Raw genomic sequence first — 24,547 nt, 5'->3', positions numbered from 1 at the left:
GGCCTCCAAAGTTTTCAACATGTAGGCCTAAAATGCATTTTAAGGCATTTTTGGGCTGCTAACATTTTCAGAACTTTCAGGGGTGTAGTATGCATTTTTTGTGCCAAAAATATTTTTGGGAATTTCAGTGGTCTAGGATGCGGGTTAATGCCCCTTTCAGGCTGCAAATGTTTTTGGGACATTCAGGGCTCTCTGACACCATTTTTGGGCCACAACCATTTTCTGGACTTTAGGGGGTCTAGGATGCCTGTAAACCCCTTTTTTGGTCCTTCAAAGTTTTCAACATGTTTGCAGGCCTAAAATGCATTTTAAGGCATTTTTGGGCTGCTAACATTTTCAGAACTTTCAGGGGTGTAGTATGCATTTTTTGTGCCAAAAATATTTTTGGGAATTTCAGTGGTCTGGGATTCGGGTTAATGCCCGTTTCACTCTGCAAATGTTTTTGGGACATTCAGGGCTCTCTGACATCATTTTTGGGCCACCAACATTTTCTGGACTTTAGGGGGTCTAGGATGCCTGTAAACCCCTTTTTTGGTCCGTCAAAGTTTTCAACATTTTTGCAGGCCTAAAATGCATTTTAAGGCCTTTTTTGGGCTGCTAACATATTCTGAGCTTCATGGGAGTAGGATGCATTTTTCGTGCCAAAAATATTTTTGGGAATTTCAGTGGTCTAGGATGCGGGTTAATGCCCCTTTGAGGCTGCAAATGTTTTTGGGACATTCAGAGCTCTCTGACACAGATTTTGGCCCACCAACATTTTCTGGACTTTAGGGGGTCTAGGATGATTCTAAACCCCTTTTTTCAGCCTCCAAAGTTTTCAGCATTTTTGCAGGCCTAAAATGCATTTTAAGGCATTTTTTGGGCTGCTAACATTTTCAGAACTTTCAGGGGTGTAGTATGCATTTTTTGTGCCAAAAATATTTTTGGGAATTTCAGTGGTCTAGGATGCGGGTTAATGCCCCTTTCAGGCTGCAAATGTTTTTGGGACATTCAGGGCTCTCTGACACCATTTTAGGGCCACAACCATTTTCTGGACTTTAGGGGGTCTAGGATGATTCTAAACCCCTTTTTTCAGCCTCCAAAGTTTTCAACATTTTTGCAGGCCTAAAATGCATTTTAAGGCATTTTTGGGCTGCTAACATTTTCAGAACTTTCAGGGGTGTAGTATGCATTTTTTGTGCCAAAAATATTTTTGGGAATTTCAGTGGTCTAGGATGCGGGTTAATGCCCCTTTCAGGCTGCAAATGTTTTTGGGACATTCAGGGCTCTCTGACACCATTTTTGGGCCACAACCATTTTCTGGACTTTAGGGGGTCTAGGATGCCTGTAAACCCCTTTTTTGGTCCTTCAAAGTTTTCTACATTTTTGCAGGCCTAAAATGCATTTTGAGGCATTTTTGGGCTGCTAACATTTTCAGAACTTTCAGGGGTGTAGTATGCATTTTTTGTGCCAAAAATATTTTTGGGAATTTCAGTGGTCTAGGATGCGGGTTAATGCCCCTTTCAGGCTGCAAATGTTTTTGGGACATTCAGGGCTCTCTGACACCATTTTAGGGCCACAACCATTTTCTGGACTTTAGGGGGTCTAGGATGATTCTAAACCCCTTTTTTCAGCCTCCAAAGTTTTCAACATTTTTGCAGGCCTAAAATGCATTTTAAGGCATTTTTGGGCTGCTAACATTTTCAGAACTTTCAGGGGTGTAGTATGCATTTTTTGTGCCAAAAATATTTTTGGGAATTTCAGTGGTCTAGGATGCGGGTTAATGCCCCTTTCAGGCTGCAAATGTTTTTGGGACATTCAGGGCTCTCTGACACCATTTTTGGGCCACAACCATTTTCTGGACTTTAGGGGGTCTAGGATGCCTGTAAACCCCTTTTTTGGTCCTTCAAAGTTTTCTACATTTTTGCAGGCCTAAAATGCATTTTGAGGCATTTTTGGGCTGCTAACATTTTCAGAACTTTCAGGGGTGTAGTATGCATTTTTTGTGCCAAAAATATTTTTAGGAATTTCAGTGGTCTGGGATGTGGGTTAGTGCCACTTTCAGGCTGAAAATATTTTTGGGACATTCAGAGCTCTCTGACACCGATTTTGGCCCACCAACATTTTCTGGACTTTGGGGGGTCTAGGATGCCTGTAAACCCCTTTTTTCGGCCTCCAAAGTGTTCAACATTTGTGGAGGCCTAAGAAGCATTTTAAGTCCTTTTTTTGAGCTGCCAACATTTTCTGATCTTTCAGGGTTGTAGGATGCATTTTTTGTGGCAAAAATATTTTGGGGAATTTCAGTGGTCTAGGATGCGACTTAATGCCCCTTTCAGGCTGCAAATCTGATTGGGACATTCAGAGCTCTCTGACACCATTTTTGGGCCACAACCATTTTCTGGACTTTAGGGGGTCTAGGATGCCTGTAAACCCCTTTTTTGGTCCTTCAAAGTTTTCAACATTTTTGCAGGCCTAAAATGCATTTTGAGGCATTTTTGGGCTGCTAACATTTTCAGAACTTTCAGGGGTGTAGTATGCATTTTTTGTGCCAAAAATATTTTTAGGAATTTCAGTGGTCTGGGATTCGGGTTAATGCCCGTTTCACTCTGCAGATGTTTTTGGAGCATTCAGGGCTCTCTGACACCATTTTTGGCCCACCAACATTTTCTGGACTTTAGGGGGTCTAGGATGCCTGTAAACCCCTTTTTTGGTCCTTCAAAGTTTTCAACATGTTTGCAGGCCTAAAATGCATTTTAAGGCATTTTTGGGCTGCTAACATTTTCAGAACTTTCAGGGGTGTAGTATGCATTTTTTGTGCCAAAAATATTTTTGGGAATTTCAGTGGTCTAGGATTCGGGTTAATGCCCGTTTCACTCTGCAAATGTTTTTGGAGCATTCAGGGCTCTCTGACACCATTTTTGGCCCACCAACATTTTCTGGACTTTAGGGGGTCTAGGATGCCTGTAAACCCCTTTTTTGGTCCTTCAAAGTTTTCAACATTTTTGCAGGCCTAAAATGCATTTTAAGGCATTTTTGGGCTGCTAACATTTTCAGAACTTTCAGGGGTGTAGTATACATTTTTTGTGCCAAAAATATTTTTGGTTTTGGGAATTTCAGTGGTCTAGGATGCGTGTTAATGCCCGTTTCACTCTGCAAATGTTTTTGGGACATTCAGGGCTCTCTGACACCATTTTTGGGCCACCAACATTTTCTGGACTTTAGGGGGTCTAGGATGCCTGTAAACCCCTTTTTTGGTCCGTCAAAGTTTTCAACATTTTTGCAGGCCTAAAATGCATTTTAAGGCCTTTTTTGGGCTGCTAACATATTCTGAGCTTCATGGGAGTAGGATGCATTTTTCGTGCCAAAAATATTTTTGGGAATTTCAGTGGTCTAGGATGCGGGTTAATGCCCCTTTGAGGCTGCAAATGTTTTTGGGACATTCAGAGCTCTCTGACACAGATTTTGGCCCACCAACATTTTCTGGACTTTAGGGGGTCTAGGATGATTCTAAACCCCTTTTTTCAGCCTCCAAAGTTTTCAGCATTTTTGCAGGCCTAAAATGCATTTTAAGGCATTTTTGGGCTGCTAACATTTTCAGAACTTTCAGGGGTGTAGTATGCATTTTTTGTGCCAAAAATATTTTTGGGAATTTCAGTGGTCTAGGATGCGGGTTAATGCCCCTTTCAGGCTGCAAATGTTTTTGGGACATTCAGGGCTCTCTGACACCATTTTAGGGCCACAACCATTTTCTGGACTTTAGGGGGTCTAGGATGATTCTAAACCCCTTTTTTCAGCCTCCAAAGTTTTCAACATTTTTGGAGGCCTAAAATGCATTTTAAGGCATTTTTGGGCTGCTAACATTTTCAGAACTTTCAGGGGTGTAGTATGCATTTTTTGTGCCAAAAATATTTTTGGGAATTTCAGTGGTCTAGGATGCGGCTTAATGCCCGTTTCACTCTGCAAATGTTTTTGGGACATTCAGGGCTCTCTGACACCATTTTTGGGCCACAACCATTTTCTGGACTTTAGGGGGTCTAGGATGCCTGTAAACCCCTTTTTTGGTCCTTCAAAGTTTTCAACATTTTTGCAGGCCTAAAATGCATTTTAAGGCATTTTTGGGCTGCTAACATTTTCAGAACTTTCAGGGGTGTAGTATGCATTTTTTGTGCCAAAAATATTTTTGGGAATTTCAGTGGTCTAGGATGCGTGTTAATGCCCGTTTCACTCTGCAAATGTTTTTGGGACATTCAGGGCTCTCTGACACAATTTTTGGGCCACCAAAATTTTCTGGACTTTAGGGGGTCTAGGATGCTGTAAACCCCTTTTTTGGGCCTCCAAAGTTTTCAACATTTTTGCAGGCTTAAAATGCATTTTAAGGCATTTTTGGGCTGCTAACATTTTCAGAACTTTCAGGGGTGTAGTATGCATTTTTTGTGCCAAAAATATTTTTGGGAATTTCAGTGGTCTAGGATGCGTGTTAATGCCCGTTTCACTCTGCAAATGTTTTTGGGACATTCAGGGCTCTCTGACACAATTTTTGGGCCACCAACATTTTCTGGACTTTAGGGGTTCTAGGATGCCTGTAAACCCCTTTTTTGGGCCTCCAAAGTTTTCAACATTTTTGCAGGCTTAAAATGCATTTTAAAGCCTTTTTTGGGCTGCTAACATATTCTGAGCCTTAGGGGTGTAGGATGCATTTTTCGTGCTAAAATATTTTTGGGAATTTCAGTGGTCTGGGATGTGGGTTAGTGCCACTTTCAGGCTGCAAATGTTTTTGGGACATTCAGAGCTCTCTGACACTGTTTTTGGGCCACAAACATTTTGTGGACTTTAGGGGGTCTAGGATGCCTGTAAACCCCTTTTTTGGGCCTCCAAAGTTTTCAACATTTTTGCAGGCATAAAATGCATTTTAAGGCCTTTTTTGGGCTGCTAACATATTCTGAGCTTCAGGGGTATAGGTTGCATTTTTCGTGGCAAAAATATTTTTTGGAGTTTCAGTGGTCTAGGATGCGGGTTAATGCCCCTTTCAGGCTGCAAATGTTTTGGGACATTCAGAGCTCTCAGACACAGATTTTGGGCCACCAACATTTTCTGGACTTTAGGGGGTCTAGGATGCCTGTAAACCCCTTTTTTGGTCCTTCAAAGTTTTCAACATGTTTGCAGGCCTAAAATGCATTTTAAGGCATTTTTGGGCTGCTAACATTTTCAGAACTTTCAGGGGTGTAGTATGCATTTTTTGTGCCAAAAATATTTTTGGGAATTTCAGTGGTCTAGGATTCGGGTTAATGCCCGTTTCACTCTGCAAATGTTTTTGGAGCATTCAGGGCTCTCTGACACCATTTTTGGGCCACCAACATTTTCTGGACTTTAGGGGGTCTAGGATGCCTGTAAACCCCTTTTTTGGTCCTTCAAAGTTTTCAACATTTTTGCAGGCCTAAAATGCATTTTAAGGCATTTTTGGGCTGCTAACATTTTCACAACTTTCAGGGGTGTAGTATGCATTTTTTGTGCCAAAAATATTTTTGGTTTTGGGAATTTCAGTGGTCTAGGATGCGTGTTAATGCCCGTTTCACTCTGCAAATGTTTTTGGGACATTCAGGGCTCTCTGACACCATTTTTGGGCCACCAACATTTTCTGGACTTTAGGGGATCTAGGATGCCTGTAAACCCCTTTTTTGGTCCGTCAAAGTTTTCAACATTTTTGCAGGCCTAAAATGCATTTTAAGGCCTTTTTTGGGCTGCTAACATATTCTGAGCTTCATGGGAGTAGGATGCATTTTTCGTGCCAAAAATATTTTTGGGAATTTCAGTGGTCTAGGATGCGGGTTAATGCCCCTTTGAGGCTGCAAATGTTTTTGGGACATTCAGAGCTCTCTGACACAGATTTTGGCCCACCAACATTTTCTGGACTTTAGGGGGTCTAGGATGATTCTAAACCCCTTTTTTCAGCCTCCAAAGTTTTCAACATTTTTGCAGGCCTAAAATGCATTTTAAGGAATTTTTGGGCTGCTAACATTTTCAGAACTTTCAGGGGTGTAGTATGCATTTTTTGTGCCAAAAATATTTTTGGGAATTTCAGTGGTCTAGGATGCGGGTTAATGCCCCTTTCAGGCTGCAAATGTTTTTGGGACATTCAGGGCTCTCTGACACCATTTTAGGGCCACAACCATTTTCTGGACTTTAGGGGGTCTAGGATGCCTGTAAACCCCTTTTTTGGTCCTTCAAAGTTTTCTACATTTTTGCAGGCCTAAAATGCATTTTAAGGCATTTCTGGGCTGCTAACATTTTCAGAACTTTCAGGGGTGTAGTATGCATTTTTTGTGCCAAAAATATTTTTGGGAATTTCAGTGGTCTAGGATGCGGCTTAATGCCCGTTTCACTCTGCAAATGTTTTTGGGACATTCAGGGCTCTCTGACACCATTTTTGGGCCACCAACATTTTCTGGACTTTAGGGGGTCTAGGATGCCTGTAAACCCCTTTTTTGGTCCTTCAAAGTTTTCAACATTTTTGCAGGCCTAAAATGCATTTTAAGGCTTTTTTTTTTAGATGCCAACATTTTCTGAGCTTCATGGGTGTAGGATGCATTTTTCGTGCCAAAAATATTTTTGGGAATTTCAGTGGTCTAGGATGCCGGTTAATGCCCCTTTGAGGCTGCAAATGTTTTTGGGACATTCAGGGCTCTCTGACACCATTTTTGGGCCACAACCATTTTCTGGACTTTAGGGGGTCTAGGATGCCTCTAAACCCCTTTTTTCCACCTCCAAAGTTTTCTACATTTTTGCAGGCCTAAGATGCACTTTAAGGCCTTTTTTGGGCTGCTAACATATTCTGAGCTTCATGGGTGTAGTATTCATTTTTTGTGCCAAAAATATTTTTGGGAATGTCAGAGGTCTAGGATGCGGGTTAATGCCCGTTTCACTCTGCAAATGTTTTTGGGACATTCAGGGCTCTCTGACACCATTTTTGGGCCACCAACATTTTCTGGACTTTAGGGGGTCTAGGATGCCTGTGAAACCCTTTTTTGGTCCTTCAAAGTTTTCAACATTTTTGCAGGCCTAAAATGCATTTTAAGGCATTTTTTGGGCTGCTAACATATTCTGAGCTTTCAGGGGTGTAGGATGCATTTTTCGTGGCAAAAATATTTTTGGGAATTTCAGTGGTCTAGGATGCGAGTTAATGCCCCTTTCAGGCTGACAATGTTTTTGGGACATTCAGGGCTCTCTGACACCATTTATGGGCCACCAACATTTTCTGGACTTTAGGGGGTCTAGGATGCCTGTAAACCTCTTTTTTGGTCCTTCAAAGTTTTCAACATTTTTGCAGGCCTAAAATGCATTTTAAGGCCTTTTTTGGGCTGCTAACATATTCTGAGCTTTCAGGGGTGAAGGATGCATTTTTCGTGGCAAAAATATTTTTGGGAATTTCAGTGGTCTAGGATGCGAGTTAATGCCCCTTTCAGGCTGACAATGTTTTTGGGACATTCAGAGCTCTCTGACACAGATTTTGGCCCACCAACATTTTCTGGACTTTAGGGGGTCTAGGATGCCTGTAAACCCCTTTTTTGGTCCTTCAAAGTTTTAAACATTTTTGCAGGCCTAAGAAGCATTTTAAGTCCTTTTTTTGAGCTGCCAACATTTTCAGAACTTCCAGGGTTGTAGGATGAATTTTTTGTGCCAAAAATATTTTGGGGAATTTCAGTGGTCTAGGATGCGACTTAATGCCCCTTTCAGGCTGCAAATCTGTTTGGGACATTCAGAGCTCTCTGACACTGTTTTTGGGCCACCAACATTTTCTGGACTTTAGGGGGTCTAGGATGCCTGTAAACCCCTTTTTTGGGCCTCCAAAGTTTTCAACATTTTTGCAGGCTTAAAATGCATTTTAAGGCCTTTTTTGGGCTGCTAACATATTCTGAGCCTTAGGGGTGTAGGATGCATTTTTCGTGCAAAAAATATTTTTGGGAATTTCAGTGGTCTAGGATGCTGGTTAATGCCCCTTTCAGGCTGCAAATGTTTTTGGGAATTCAGGGCTCTCTGAAACCATTTTTGAGCGACAATCATTTTCTGGACTTTAGGGTGTCTAGGATGCCTGTAACCCCTTTTTTGGGCCTCCAAAGTTTTCAACATTTGTGCAGGCCTAAAATGCATTTTAAGGCCTTTTTTGGGCTGCTAACATATTCTGAGCTTTCAGGGGTGTAGGATGCATTTTTCGTGCCAAAAATATTTTTGGGAATTTCAGTGGTCTAGGATGCGGGTTAATGCCCCTTTCAGGCTGCAAATGTTTTTGGGACATTCAGGACTCTCTGACACCATTTTTGGGCCACCAACATTTTCTGGACCTTAGGGGGTCTAGGATGCCTGTAAACCCCTTTTTTGGTCCTTCAAAGTTTTCAACATTTTTGCAGGCCTAAAATGCATTTGAAGGCCTTTTTTGGGCTGCTAACATATTCTGAGCTTTCAGGGATGTAGGATGTATTTTTCGTGCCAAAAGTATTTTTGGGAATTTCAGTGGTCTAGGATGCGGGTTAATGCCCCTTTCAGGCTGCAAATGTTTTTGGGACATTCAGAGCTCTCTGACACCGATTTTGGCCCACCAACATTTTCTGGACTTTAGGGGGTCTAGGATGCCTGTAAACCCCTTTTTTGGGCCTCCAAAGTTTTCAACATTTTTGCAGGCCTAAAATGCATTTTAAGGCCTTTTTTGGGCTGCTAACATATTCTGAGCTTCAGGGGTATAGGTTGCATTTTTCATACCAAAAATATCTTGGGGAATTTCAGTGGTCTAGGATGCGGCTTAATGCCCCTTTCAGGCTGCAAATGTTTTTGGGACATTCAGGGCTCTCTGACACCATTTTTGGGCCACAACCATTTTCTGGACTTTAGGGGGTCTAGGATGCCTCTAAACCCCTTTTTTCCACCTCCAAAGTTTTCTACATTTTTGCAGGCCTAAGATGCACTTTAAGGCCTTTTTTGGGCTGCTAACATATTCTGAGCTTCATGGGTGTAGTATTCATTTTTTGTGCCAAAAATATTTTTGGGAATGTCAGAGTTCTAGGATGCGGGTTAATGCCTGTTTCACTCTGCAAATGTTTTTGGGACATTCAGGGCTCTCTGACACCATTTTTGGGCCACCAACATTTTCTGGACTTTAGGGGGTCTAGGATGCCTGTAAACCCCTTTTTTGGTCCTTCAAAGTTTTCAACATTTTTACGGACCTAAAATGCATTTTAAGGCATTTTTGGGCTGCTAACATTTTCAGAACTTTCAGGGGTGTAGTATGCATTTTTTGTGCCAAAAATATTTTTGGGAATTTCAGTGGTCTAGGATGCGGGTTAATGCCCCTTTGAGGCTGCATATGATTTTGGGACATTCAGGGCTCTCTGACACCATTTTTGGGCCACCAACATTTTCTGGACTTTAGGGGGTCTAGGATGCCTGTAAACCTCTTTTTTGGTCCTTCAAAGTTTTCAACATTTTTGCAGGCCTAAAATGCATTTTAAGGCCTTTTTTGGGCTGCTAACATTTTCAGAACTTTCAGGGGTGTAGTATGCATTTTTTGTGCCAAAAATATTTTTGGGAATTTCAGTGGTCTAGGATGCGGGTTAATGCCCCTTTCAGGCTGCAAATGTTTTTGGGACATTCAGGGCTCTCTGACACCATTTTAGGGCCAAAACCATTTTCTGGACTTTAGGGGGTCTAGGATGCCTGTAAACCCCTTTTTTGGTCCTTCAAAGTTTTCTACAATTTTGCAGGCCTAAAATGCATTTTAAGGCATTTTTGGGCTGCTAACATTTTCAGAACTTTCAGGGGTGTAGTATGCATTTTTTGTGCCAAAAATATTTTTGGGAATTTCAGTGGTCTAGGATGCGGCTTAATGCCCGTTTCACTCTGCAAATGTTTTTGGGACATTCAGGGCTCTCTGACACTATTTTTGGGCCACCAACATTTTCTGGACTTTAGGGGGTCTAGGATGCCTGTAAACCCCTTTTTTGGTCCTTCAAAGTTTTCAACATTTTTGCAGGCCTAAAATGCATTTTAAGGCCTTTTTTTGAGATGCCAACATTTTCTGATCTTTCAGGGTTGTAGGATGCATTTTTTGTGCCAAAAATATTTTTAGGAATTTCAGTGGTCTGGGATGTGGGTTAGTGCCACTTTCAGGCTGCAAATGATTTTGGGACATTCAGAGCTCTCTGACACTTTTTTTGGGCCACAAACATTTTCTGGACTTTAGGGGGTCTAGGATGCCTGTAAACCCCTTTTTTGGGCCTCCAAAGTTTTCAACATTTTTGCAGGCATAAAATGCATTTTAAGGCCTTTTTTGGGCTGCTAACATATTCTGAGCTTCAGGGGTATAGGTTGCATTTTTCGTGGCAAAAATATTTTTGGGAGTTTCAGTGGTCTAGGATGCGGGTTAATGCCCCTTTCAGGCTGCAAATGTTTTGGGACATTCAGAGCTCTCTGACACAGATTTTGGCCCACCAACATTTTCTGGACTTTAGGGGGTCTAGGATGCCTGTAAACCCCTTTTTTGGTCCTTCAAAGTTTTCAACATGTTTGCAGGCCTAAAATGCATTTTAAGGCATTTTTGGGCCGCTAACATTTTCAGAACTTTCAGGGGTGTAGTATGCATTTTTTGTGCCAAAAATATTTTTGGGAATTTCAGTGGTCTAGGATTCGGGTTAATGCCCGTTTCACTCTGCAAATGTTTTTGGAGCATTCAGGGCTCTCTGACACCATTTTTGGGCCACCAACATTTTCTGGACTTTAGGGGGTCTAGGATGTCTGTAAACGCCTTTTTTGGTCCTTCAAAGTTTTCAACATTTTTGCAGGCCTAAAATGCATTTTAAGGCATTTTTGGGCTGCTAACATTTTCAGAACTTTCAGGGGTGTGGTATGCATTTTTTGTGCCAAAAATATTTTTGGGAATTTCAGTGGTCTCGGATGCGTGTTAATGCCCGTTTCACTCTGAAAATGTTTTTGGGACATTCAGGGCTCTCTGACACCATTTTTGGGCCACCAACATTTTCTGGACTTTAGGGGGTCTAGGATGCCTGTAAACCCCTTTTTGGTCCTTCAAAGTTTTCAACATTTTTGCAGGCCTAAAATGCATTTTAAGGCCTTTTTTGGGCTGCTAACATATTCTGAGCTTCATGGGTGTAGGATGCATTTTTCGTGCCAAAAATATTTTTGGGAATTTCAGTGGTCTAGGATGCGGGTTAATGCCCCTTTGAGGCTGCAAATGTTTTTGGGACATTCAGGGCTCTCTGACACCATTTTTGGGCCACCAACATTTTCTGGACTTTAGGGGGTCTAGGATGCCTGTAAACCCCTTTTTGGTCCTTCAAAGTTTTCAACATTTTTGCAGGCCTAAAATGCATTGTAAGGCCTTTTTTGGGCTGCTAACATATTCTGAGCTTTCAGGGGTGTAGGATGCATTTTTCGTGCCAAAAATATTTTTGGGAATTTCAGTGGTCTAGGATGCGGGTTAATGCCCCTTTCAGGCTGCAAATGTTTTTGGGACATTCAGGACTCTCTGACACCATTTTTGGGCCACCAACATTTTCTGGACCTTAGGGGGTCTAGGATGCCTGTAAACCCCTTTTTTGGTCCTTCAAAGTTTTCAACATTTTTGCAGGCCTAAAATTCATTTTAAGGCCTTTTTTGGGCTGCTAACATATTCTGAGCTTTCAGGGGTGTAGGATTCATTTTTCATGCCAAAAATATTTTTGGGAATTTCAGTGGTCTAGGATGCGGGTTAATGCCCGTTTCACTCTGCAAATGTTTTTGGGGCATTCAGAGCTCTCTGACTCAGATTTTGGCCCACCAACATTTTCTGGACTTAAGGGGGTCTAGGATGCCTGTAAACCCCTTTTTTGGACCTTCAAAGTTTTCAACATTTTTGTAGGCTTAAGAGGCATTTTAGGTCCTTTTTTTGAGATGCCAACATTTTCTGATCTTTCAGGGTTGTAGGATGCATTTTTTGTGCCAAAAATATTTTTGGGAATGTCAGAGGTCTAGGATGCGGGTTAATGCCCGTTTCACTCTGCAAATGTTTTTGGGACATTCAGGGCTCTCTGACACCATTTTTGGGTCACCAACATTTTCTGGACTTTAGGGCGTCTAGGATGCCTGTGAACCCCTTTTTTGGTCCTTCAAAGTTTTCAACATTTTTGCAGGCCTAAAATGCATGTTAAGGCATTTTTTGGGCTGCTAACATATTCTGAGCTTTCAGGGGTGTAGGATGCATTTTTCGTGGCAAAAATATTTTTGGGAATTTCAGTGGTCTAGGATGCGAGTTAATGCCCCTTCCAGGCTGACAATGTTTTTGGGACATTCAGGGCTCTCTGACACCATTTATGGGCCACCAACATTTTCTGGACCTTAGGGGGTCTAGGATGCCTGTAAACCTCTTTTTTGGTCCTTCAAAGTTTTCAACATTTTTGGAGGCCTAAAATGCATTTTAAGGCCTTTTTTGGGCTGCTAACATATTCTGAGCTTTCAGGGGTGTAGGATGCATTTTTCGTGGCAAAAATATTTTTGGGAATTTCAGTGGTCTAGGATGCGAGTTAATGCCCCTTTCAGGCTGACAATGTTTTTGGGACATTCAGAGCTCTCTGACACAGATTTTGGCCCACCAACATTTTCTGGACTTTAGGGGGTCTAGGATGCCTGTAAACCCCTTTTTTGGTCCTTCAAAGTTTTCAACATTTTTGCAGGCCTAAAATGCATTTTAAGGCATTTTTGGGCTGCTAACATTTTCAGAACTTTCAGGGGTGTGGTATGCATTTTTTGTGCCAAAAATATTTTTGGGAATTTCAGTGGTCTCGGATGCGTGTTAATGCCCGTTTCACTCTGAAAATGTTTTTGGGACATTCAGGGCTCTCTGACACCATTTTTGGGCCACCAACATTTTCTGGACTTTAGGGGGTCTAGGATGCCTGTAAACCCCTTTTTGGTCCTTCAAAGTTTTCAACATTTTTGCAGGCCTAATATGCATTTTAAGCCTTTTTTGGGCTGCTAACATATTCTGAGCTTCATGGGTGTAGGATGCATTTTTCGTGCCAAAAATATTTTTGGGAATTTCAGTGGTCTAGGATGCGAGTTAATGCCCCTTTCAGGCTGACAATGTTTTTGGGACATTCAGAGCTCTCTGACACAGATTTTGGCCCACCAACATTTTCTGGACTTTAGGGGGTCTAGGATGCCTGTAAACCCCTTTTTTCGACCTCCAAAGTTTTCAACATTTGTGCAGGCCTAAGAAGCATTTTAAGTCCTTTTTTTGAGCTGCCAACATTTTCTGATCTTTCAGGGTTGTAGGATGAATTTTTTGTGCCAAAAATATTTTGGGGAATTTCAGTGGTCTAGAATGCTGGTTAATGCCCCTTTCAGGCTGCAAATGTTTTTGGGAATTCAGGGCTCTCTGAAACCATTTTTGAGCGACAATCATTTTCTGGACTTTAGGGGGTCTAGGATGCTTGTAACCCCTTTTTTGGGCCTCCAAAGTTTTCAACATTTGTGCAGGCCTAAAATGCATTTTAAGGCCTTTTTTGGGCTAACATATTCTGAGCTTCAGGGTATAGGTTGAATTTTTCATGCCAAAAATATTTTGGGAAATTTCAGTGGTCTAGGATGCGGCTTAATGCCCCTTTCAGGCTGCAAATGTTTTTGGGACATTCAGAGCTCTCTGACACCGATTTTGGCCCACTAACATTTTCTGGACTTTAGGGGGTCTAGGATGCCTCTAAACACCTTTTTTCCACCTCCAAAGTTTTCTATATTTTTGCAGGCCTAAGATGCACTTTAAGGCATTTTTGGGCTGCTAACATTTTCAGAACTTTCAGGGGTGTAGTATGCATTTTTTGTGCCAAAAATATTTTTGGGAATTTCAGTGGTCTAGGATGTGGGTTAATGCCCGTTTCACTCTGCAAATGTTTTTGGGGCATTCAGAGCTCTCTGACACAGATTTTGGCCCACCAACATTTTCTGGACTTTAGGGGGTCCAGGATGCCTGTAAACCCCTTCTTTGGGCCTCCAAAGTTTTCAACATTTTTGCAGGCCTAAAATGCATTTGAAGGCCTTTTTTGGGCTGCTAACATATTCTGAGCTTCAGGGGTGTAGGATGCATTTTTCGTGCAAAAAATATTTTTGGAAATTTCAGTGGTCTAGGATGCGGCTTAATGCCCCTTTCAGGCTGCAAATGTTTTTGGGACATTCAGGGCTCTCTGACACCATTTTTGGGCCACAACCATTTTCTGGACTTTAGGGGGTCTAGGATGCTGTAAACCCCTTTTTTGGGCCTCCAAAGTTTTCAACATTTTTGCAGGCTTAAAATGCATTTTAAGGCATTTTTGGGCTGCTAACATTTTCAGAACTTTCAGGGGTGTAGTATGCATTTTTTGTGCCAAAAATATTTTTGGGAATTTCAGTGGTCTAGGATGCGTGTTAATGCCCGTTTCACTCTGCAAATGTTTTTGGGACATTCAGGGCTCTCTGACACAATTTTTGGGCCACCAACATTTTCTGGACTTTAGGGGGTCTAGGATGCCTGTAAACCCCTTTTTTGGGCCTCCAAAGTTTTCAACATTTTTGCAGGCTTAAAATGCATTTTAAAGCCTTTTTTGGGCTGCTAACATATTCTGAGCCTTAGGGGTGTAGGATGCATTTTTCGTGCTAAAATATTTTTGGGAATTTCAGTGGTCTGGGATGTGGGTTAGTGCCACTTTCAGGCTGCAAATGTTTTTGGGACATTCAGAGCTCTCTGACACTGTTTTTGGGCCACAAACATTTTGTGGACTTTAGGGGGTCTAGGATGCCTGTAAACCCCTTTTTTGGGCCTCCAAAGTTTTCAACATTTTTGCAGGCATAAAATGCATTTTGAGGCCTTTTTTGGGCTGCTAACATATTCTGAGCTTCAGGGGTATAGGTTGCATTTTTCGTGGCAAAAATATTTTTTGGAGTTTCAGTGGTCTAGGATGCGGGTTAATGCCCCTTTCAGGCTGCAAATGTTTTGGGACATTCAGAGCTCTCAGACACAGATTTTGGGCCACCAACATTTTCTGGACTTTAGGGGGTCTAGGATGCCTGTAAACCCCTTTTTTGGTCCTTCAAAGTTTTCAACATGTTTGCAGGCCTAAAATGCATTTTAAGGCATTTTTGGGCTGCTAACATTTTCAGAACTTTCAGGGGTGTAGTATGCATTTTTTGTGCCAAAAATATTTTTGGGAATTTCAGTGGTCTAGGATTCGGGTTAATGCCCGTTTCACTCTGCAAATGTTTTTGGAGCATTCAGGGCTCTCTGACACCATTTTTGGGCCACCAACATTTTCTGGACTTTAGGGGGTCTAGGATGCCTGTAAACCCCTTTTTTGGTCCTTCAAAGTTTTAAACTTTTTTGCAGGCCTAAAATGCATTTTAAGGCATTTTTGGGCTGCTAACATTTTCACAACTTTCAGGGGTGTAGTATGCATTTTTTGTGCCAAAAATATTTTTGGTTTTGGGAATTTCAGTGGTCTAGGATGCGTGTTAATGCCCGTTTCACTCTGCAAATGTTTTTGGGACATTCAGGGCTCTCTGACACCATTTTTGGGCCACCAACATTTTCTGGACTTTAGGGGATCTAGGATGCCTGTAAACCCCTTTTTTGGTCCGTCAAAGTTTTCAACATTTTTGCAGGCCTAAAATGCATTTTAAGGCCTTTTTTGGGCTGCTAACATATTCTGAGCTTCATGGGAGTAGGATGCATTTTTCGTGCCAAAAATATTTTTGGGAATTTCAGTGGTCTAGGATGCGGGTTAATGCCCCTTTGAGGCTGCAAATGTTTTTGGGACATTCAGAGCTCTCTGACACAGATTTTGGCCCACCAACATTTTCTGGACTTTAGGGGGTCTAGGATGATTCTAAACCCCTTTTTTCAGCCTCCAAAGTTTTCAACATTTTTGCAGGCCTAAAATGCATTTTAAGGCATTTTTGGGCTGCTAACATTTTCAGAACTTTCAGGGGTGTAGTATGCATTTTTTGTGCCAAAAATATTTTTGGGAATTTCAGTGGTCTAGGATGCGGGTTAATGCCCCTTTCAGGCTGCAAATGTTTTTGGGACATTCAGGGCTCTCTGACACCATTTTAGGGCCACAACCATTTTCTGGACTTTAGGGGGTCTAGGATGCCTGTAAACCCCTTTTTTGGTCCTTCAAAGTTTTCTACATTTTTGCAGGCCTAAAATGCATTTTAAGGCATTTCTGGGCTGCTAACATTTTCAGAACTTTCAGGGGTGTAGTATGCATTTTTTGTGCCAAAAATATTTTTGGGAATTTCAGTGGTCTAGGATGCGGCTTAATGCCCGTTTCACTCTGCAAATGTTTTTGGGACATTCAGGGCTCTCTGACACCACTTTTTTGGGCCACCAACATTTTCTGGACTTTAGGGGGTCTAGGATGCCTGTAAACCCCTTTTTTGGTCCTTCAAAGTTTTCAACATTTTTGCAGGCCTAAAATGCATTTTAAGGCTTTTTTTTTGAGATGCCAACATTTTCTGAGCTTCATGGGTGTAGGATGCATTTTTCGTGCCAAAAATATTTTTGGGAATTTCAGTGGTCTAGGATGCCGGTTAATGCCCCTTTGAGGCTGCAAATGTTTTTGGGACATTCAGGGCTCTCTGACACCATTTTTGGGCCACAACCATTTTCTGGACTTTAGGGGGTCTAGGATGCCTCTAAACCCCTTTTTTCCACCTCCAAAGTTTTCTACATTTTTGCAGGCCTAAGATGCACTTTAAGGCCTTTTTTGGGCTGCTAACATATTCTGAGCTTCATGGGTGTAGTATTCATTTTTTGTGCCAAAAATATTTTTGGGAATGTCAGAGGTCTAGGATGCGGGTTAATGCCCGTTTCACTCTGCAAATGTTTTTGGGACATTCAGGGCTCTCTGACACCATTTTTGGGCCACCAACATTTTCTGGACTTTAGGGGGTCTAGGATGCCTGTGAAACCCTTTTTTGGTCCTTCAAAGTTTTCAACATTTTTGCAGGCCTAAAATGCATTTTAAGGCATTTTTTGGGCTGCTAACATATTCTGAGCTTTCAGGGGTGTAGGATGCATTTTTCGTGGCAAAAATATTTTTGGGAATTTCAGTGGTCTAGGATGCGAGTTAATGCCCCTTTCAGGCTGACAATGTTTTTGGGACATTCAGGGCTCTCTGACACCATTTATGGGCCACCAACATTTTCTGGACTTTAGGGGGTCTAGGATGCCTGTAAACCTCTTTTTTGGTCCTTCAAAGTTTTCAACATTTTTGCAGGCCTAAAATGCATTTTAAGGCCTTTTTTGGGCTGCTAACATATTCTGAGCTTTCAGGGGTGAAGGATGCATTTTTCGTGGCAAAAATATTTTTGGGAATTTCAGTGGTCTAGGATGCGAGTTAATGCCCCTTTCAGGCTGACAATGTTTTTGGGACATTCAGAGCTCTCTGACACAGATTTTGGCCCACCAACATTTTCTGGACTTTAGGGGGTCTAGGATGCCTGTAAACCCCTTTTTTGGTCCTTCAAAGTTTTAAACATTTTTGCAGGCCTAAAATGCATTTTAAGGCATTTTTGGGCTGCTAACATTTTCAGAACTTTCAGGGGTGTAGTATGCATTTTTTGTGCCAAAAATATTTTTGGGAATTTCAGTGGTCTAGGATGCGTGTTAATGCCCGTTTCACTCTGCAAATGTTTTTGGGACATTCAGGGCTCTCTGACACAATTTTTGTTCCACCAACATTTTCTGGACTTTAGGGGGTCTAGGATGCCTGTAAACCCCTTTTTTGGGCCTCCAAAGTTTTCAACATTTTTGCAGGCTTAAAATGCATTTTAAAGCCTTTTTTGGGCTGCTAACATATTCTGAGCCTTAGGGGTGTAGGATGCATTTTTCGTGCCAAAATATTTTTGGGAATTTCAGTGGTCTAGGATGCGAGTTAATGCCCCTTTCAGGCTGACAATGTTTTTGGGACATTCAGAGCTCTCTGACACAGATTTTGGCCCACCAACATTTTCTGGACTTTAGGGGGTCTAGGATGCCTGTAAACCCCATTTTTCGACCTCCAAAGTTTTCAACATTTGTGCAGGCCTAAGAAGCATTTTAAGTCCTTTTTTTGAGCTGCCAACATTTTCTGATCTTTCAGGGTTGTAGGATGAATTTTTTGTGCCAAAAATATTTTGGGGAATTTCAGTGGTCTAGGATGCGACTTAATGCCCCTTTCAGGCTGCAAATCTGTTTGGGACATTCAGAGCTCTCTGACACTGTTTTTGGGCCACCAACATTTTCTGGACTTTAGGGGGTCTAGGATGCCTGTAAACCCCTTTTTTGGGCCTCCAAAGTTTTCAACATTTTTGCAGGCTTAAAATGCATTTTAAGGCCTTTTTTGGGCTGCTAACATATTCTGAGCCTTAGGGGTGTAGGATGCATTTTTCGTGCAAAAAATATTTTTGGGAATTTCAGTGGTCTAGGATGCTGGTTAATGCCCCTTTCAGGCTGCAAATGTTTTTGGGAATTCAGGGCTCTCTGAAACCATTTTTGAGCGACAATCATTTTCTGGACTTTAGGGTGTCTAGGATGCCTGTAACCCCTTTTTTGGGCCTCCAAAGTTTTCAACATTTGTGCAGGCCTAAAATGCATTTTAAGGCCTTTTTTGGGCTGCTAACATATTCTGAGCTTTCAGGGGTGTAGGATGCATTTTTCGTGCCAAAAATATTTTTGGGAATTTCAGTGGTCTAGGATGCGGGTTAATGCCCCTTTCAGGCTGCAAATGTTTTTGGGACATTCAGGACTCTCTGACACCATTTTTGGGCCACCAACATTTTCTGGACCTTAGGGGGTCTAGGATGCCTGTAAACCCCTTTTTTGGTCCTTCAAAGTTTTCAACATTTTTGCAGGCCTAAAATGCATTTGAAGGCCTTTTTTGGGCTGCTAACATATTCTGAGCTTTCAGGGATGTAGGATGTATTTTTCGTGCCAAAAGTATTTTTGGGAATTTCAGTGGTCTAGGATGCGGGTTAATGCCCCTTTCAGGCTGCAAATGTTTTTGGGACATTCAGAGCTCTCTGACACCGATTTTGGCCCACCAACATTTTCTGGACTTTAGGGGGTCTAGGATGCCTGTAAACCCCTTTTTTGGGCCTCCAAAGTTTTCAACATTTTTGCAGGCCTAAAATGCATTTTAAGGCCTTTTTTGGGCTGCTAACATATTCTGAGCTTCAGGGGTATAGGTTGCATTTTTCATACCAAAAATATCTTGGGGAATTTCAGTGGTCTAGGATGCGGCTTAATGCCCCTTTCAGGCTGCAAATGTTTTTGGGACATTCAGGGCTCTCTGACACCATTTTTGGGCCACCAACATTTTCTGGACTTTAGGGGGTCTAGGATGCCTGTAAACCCCTTTTTTGGTCCTTCAAAGTTTTCAACATTTTTACGGACCTAAAATGCATTTTAAGGCATTTTTGGGCTGCTAACATTTTCAGAACTTTCAGGGGTGTAGTATGCATTTTTTGTGCCAAAAATATTTTTGGGAATTTCAGTGGTCTAGGATGCGGGTTAATGCCCCTTTGAGGCTGCATATGATTTTGGGACATTCAGGGCTCTCTGACACCATTTTTGGGCCACCAACATTTTCTGGACTTTAGGGGGTCTAGGATGCCTGTAAACCTCTTTTTTGGTCCTTCAAAGTTTTCAACATTTTTGCAGGCCTAAAATGCATTTTAAGGCCTTTTTTGGGCTGCTAACATTTTCAGAACTTTCAGGGGTGTAGTATGCATTTTTTGTGCCAAAAATATTTTTGGGAATTCCAGTGGTCTAGGATGCGGGTTAATGCCCCTTTCAGGCTGCAAATGTTTTTGGGACATTCAGGGCTCTCTGACACCATTTTAGGGCCAAAACCATTTTCTGGACTTTAGGGGGTCTAGGATGCCTGTAAACCCCTTTTTTGGTCCTTCAAAGTTTTCTACAATTTTGCAGGCCTAAAATGCATTTTAAGGCATTTTTGGGCTGCTAACATTTTCAGAACTTTCAGGGGTGTAGTATGCATTTTTTGTGCCAAAAATATTTTTGGGAATTTCAGTGGTCTAGGATGCGGCTTAATGCCCGTTTCACTCTGCAAATGTTTTTGGGACATTCAGGGCTCTCTGACACTATTTTTGGGCCACCAACATTTTCTGGACTTTAGGGGGTCTAGGATGCCTGTAAACCCCTTTTTTGGTCCTTCAAAGTTTTCAACATTTTTGCAGGCCTAAAATGCATTTTAAGGCCTTTTTTTGAGATGCCAACATTTTCTGATCTTTCAGGGTTGTAGGATGCATTTTTTGTGCCAAAAATATTTTTAGGAATTTCAGTGGTCTGGGATGTGGGTTAGTGCCACTTTCAGGCTGCAAATGATTTTGGGACATTCAGAGCTCTCTGACACTTTTTTTGGGCCACAAACATTTTCTGGACTTTAGGGGGTCTAGGATGCCTGTAAACCCCTTTTTTGGGCCTCCAAAGTTTTCAACATTTTTGCAGGCATAAAATGCATTTTAAGGCCTTTTTTGGGCTGCTAACATATTCTGAGCTTCAGGGGTGTAGGATGCATTTTTCGTGCCAAAATATTTTTGGGAATTTCAGTGGTCTAGGATGCGAGTTAATGCCCCTTTCAGGCTGACAATGTTTTTGGGACATTCAGAGCTCTCTGACACAGATTTTGGCCCACCAACATTTTCTGGACTTTAGGGGGTCTAGGATGCCTGTAAACCCCATTTTTCGACCTCCAAAGTTTTCAACATTTGTGCAGGCCTAAGAAGCATTTTAAGTCCTTTTTTTGAGCTGCCAACATTTTCTGATCTTTCAGGGTTGTAGGATGAATTTTTTGTGCCAAAAATATTTTGGGGAATTTCAGTGGTCTAGGATGCGACTTAATGCCCCTTTCAGGCTGCAAATCTGTTTGGGACATTCAGAGCTCTCTGACACTGTTTTTGGGCCACCAACATTTTCTGGACTTTAGGGGGTCTAGGATGCCTGTAAACCCCTTTTTTGGGCCTCCAAAGTTTTCAACATTTTTGCAGGCTTAAAATGCATTTTAAGGCCTTTTTTGGGCTGCTAACATATTCTGAGCCTTAGGGGTGTAGGATGCATTTTTCGTGCAAAAAATATTTTTGGGAATTTCAGTGGTCTAGGATGCTGGTTAATGCCCCTTTCAGGCTGCAAATGTTTTTGGGAATTCAGGGCTCTCTGAAACCATTTTTGAGCGACAATCATTTTCTGGACTTTAGGGTGTCTAGGATGCCTGTAACCCCTTTTTTGGGCCTCCAAAGTTTTCAACATTTGTGCAGGCCTAAAATGCATTTTAAGGCCTTTTTTGGGCTGCTAACATATTCTGAGCTTTCAGGGGTGTAGGATGCATTTTTCGTGCCAAAAATATTTTTGGGAATTTCAGTGGTCTAGGATGCGGGTTAATGCCCCTTTCAGGCTGCAAATGTTTTTGGGACATTCAGGACTCTCTGACACCATTTTTGGGCCACCAACATTTTCTGGACCTTAGGGGGTCTAGGATGCCTGTAAACCCCTTTTTTGGTCCTTCAAAGTTTTCAACATTTTTGCAGGCCTAAAATGCATTTGAAGGCCTTTTTTGGGCTGCTAACATATTCTGAGCTTTCAGGGATGTAGGATGTATTTTTCGTGCCAAAAGTATTTTTGGGAATTTCAGTGGTCTAGGATGCGGGTTAATGCCCCTTTCAGGCTGCAAATGTTTTTGGGACATTCAGAGCTCTCTGACACCGATTTTGGCCCACCAACATTTTCTGGACTTTAGGGGGTCTAGGATGCCTGTAAACCCCTTTTTTGGGCCTCCAAAGTTTTCAACATTTTTGCAGGCCTAAAATGCATTTTAAGGCCTTTTTTGGGCTGCTAACATATTCTGAGCTTCAGGGGTATAGGTTGCATTTTTCATACCAAAAATATCTTGGGGAATTTCAGTGGTCTAGGATGCGGCTTAATGCCCCTTTCAGGCTGCAAATGTTTTTGGGACATTCAGGGCTCTCTGACACCATTTTTGGGCCACCAACATTTTCTGGACTTTAGGGGGTCTAGGATGCCTGTAAACCCCTTTTTTGGTCCTTCAAAGTTTTCAACATTTTTACGGACCTAAAATGCATTTTAAGGCATTTTTGGGCTGCTAACATTTTCAGAACTTTCAGGGGTGTAGTATGCATTTTTTGTGCCAAAAATATTTTTGGGAATTTCAGTGGTCTAGGATGCGGGTTAATGCCCCTTTGAGGCTGCATATGATTTTGGGACATTCAGGGCTCTCTGACACCATTTTTGGGCCACCAACATTTTCTGGACTTTAGGGGGTCTAGGATGCCTGTAAACCTCTTTTTTGGTCCTTCAAAGTTTTCAACATTTTTGCAGGCCTAAAATGCATTTTAAGGCCTTTTTTGGGCTGCTAACATTTTCAGAACTTTCAGGGGTGTAGTATGCATTTTTTGTGCCAAAAATATTTTTGGGAATTCCAGTGGTCTAGGATGCGGGTTAATGCCCCTTTCAGGCTGCAAATGTTTTTGGGACATTCAGGGCTCTCTGACACCATTTTAGGGCCAAAACCATTTTCTGGACTTTAGGGGGTCTAGGATGCCTGTAAACCCCTTTTTTGGTCCTTCAAAGTTTTCTACAATTTTGCAGGCCTAAAATGCATTTTAAGGCATTTTTGGGCTGCTAACATTTTCAGAACTTTCAGGGGTGTAGTATGCATTTTTTGTGCCAAAAATATTTTTGGGAATTTCAGTGGTCTAGGATGCGGCTTAATGCCCGTTTCACTCTGCAAATGTTTTTGGGACATTCAGGGCTCTCTGACACTATTTTTGGGCCACCAACATTTTCTGGACTTTAGGGGGTCTAGGATGCCTGTAAACCCCTTTTTTGGTCCTTCAAAGTTTTCAACATTTTTGCAGGCCTAAAATGCATTTTAAGGCCTTTTTTTGAGATGCCAACATTTTCTGATCTTTCAGGGTTGTAGGATGCATTTTTTGTGCCAAAAATATTTTTAGGAATTTCAGTGGTCTGGGATGTGGGTTAGTGCCACTTTCAGGCTGCAAATGATTTTGGGACATTCAGAGCTCTCTGACACTTTTTTTGGGCCACAAACATTTTCTGGACTTTAGGGGGTCTAGGATGCCTGTAAACCCCTTTTTTGGGCCTCCAAAGTTTTCAACATTTTTGCAGGCATAAAATGCATTTTAAGGCCTTTTTTGGGCTGCTAACATATTCTGAGCTTCAGGGGTATAGGTTGCATTTTTCGTGGCAAAAATATTTTTGGGAGTTTCAGTGGTCTAGGATGCGGGTTAATGCCCCTTTCAGGCTGCAAATGTTTTGGGACATTCAGAGCTCTCTGACACAGATTTTGGCCCACCAACATTTTCTGGACTTTAGGGGGTCTAGGATGCCTGTAAACCCCTTTTTTGGTCCTTCAAAGTTTTCAACATGTTTGCAGGCCTAAAATGCATTTTAAGGCATTTTTGGGCCGCTAACATTTTCAGAACTTTCAGGGGTGTAGTATGCATTTTTTGTGCCAAAAATATTTTTGGGAATTTCAGTGGTCTAGGATTCGGGTTAATGCCCGTTTCACTCTGCAAATGTTTTTGGAGCATTCAGGGCTCTCTGACACCATTTTTGGGCCACCAACATTTTCTGGACTTTAGGGGGTCTAGGATGTCTGTAAACGCCTTTTTTGGTCCTTCAAAGTTTTCAACATTTTTGCAGGCCTAAAATGCATTTTAAGGCATTTTTGGGCTGCTAACATTTTCAGAACTTTCAGGGGTGTGGTATGCATTTTTTGTGCCAAAAATATTTTTGGGAATTTCAGTGGTCTCGGATGCGTGTTAATGCCCGTTTCACTCTGAAAATGTTTTTGGGACATTCAGGGCTCTCTGACACCATTTTTGGGCCACCAACATTTTCTGGACTTTAGGGGGTCTAGGATGCCTGTAAACCCCTTTTTGGTCCTTCAAAGTTTTCAACATTTTTGCAGGCCTAAAATGCATTTTAAGGCCTTTTTTGGGCTGCTAACATATTCTGAGCTTCATGGGTGTAGGATGCATTTTTCGTGCCAAAAATATTTTTGGGAATTTCAGTGGTCTAGGATGCGGGTTAATGCCCCTTTGAGGCTGCAAATGTTTTTGGGACATTCAGGGCTCTCTGACACCATTTTTGGGCCACAACCATTTTCTGGACTTTAGGGGGTCTAGGATGCCTCTAAACCCCTTTTTTCCACCTCCAAAGTTTTCTACATTTTTGCAGGCCTAAGATGCATTTTGAGGCATTTTTGGGCTGCTAACATTTTCAGAACTTTCAGGGGTGTAGTATGCATTTTTTGTGCCAAAAATATTTTTAGGAATTTCAGTGGTCTGGGATGTGGGTTAGTGCCACTTTCAGGCTGAAAATATTTTTGGGACATTCAGAGCTCTCTGACACCGATTTCGGCCCACCAACATTTTCTGGACTTTGGGGGGTCTAGGATGCCTGTAAACCCCTTTTTTCGGCCTCCAAAGTGTTCAACATTTGTGCAGGCCTAAGAAG

This window comes from Ambystoma mexicanum, chromosome 7p, assembly GCF_040938575.1.
Source record: "Ambystoma mexicanum isolate Mex_15411 chromosome 7p, UKY_AmexF1_1, whole genome shotgun sequence".
NCBI lineage: Eukaryota > Metazoa > Chordata > Amphibia > Caudata > Ambystomatidae > Ambystoma > Ambystoma mexicanum.
The sequence above is the reverse complement of the archived record's forward strand: the minus strand, read 5'-3'. Positions refer to the sequence as shown.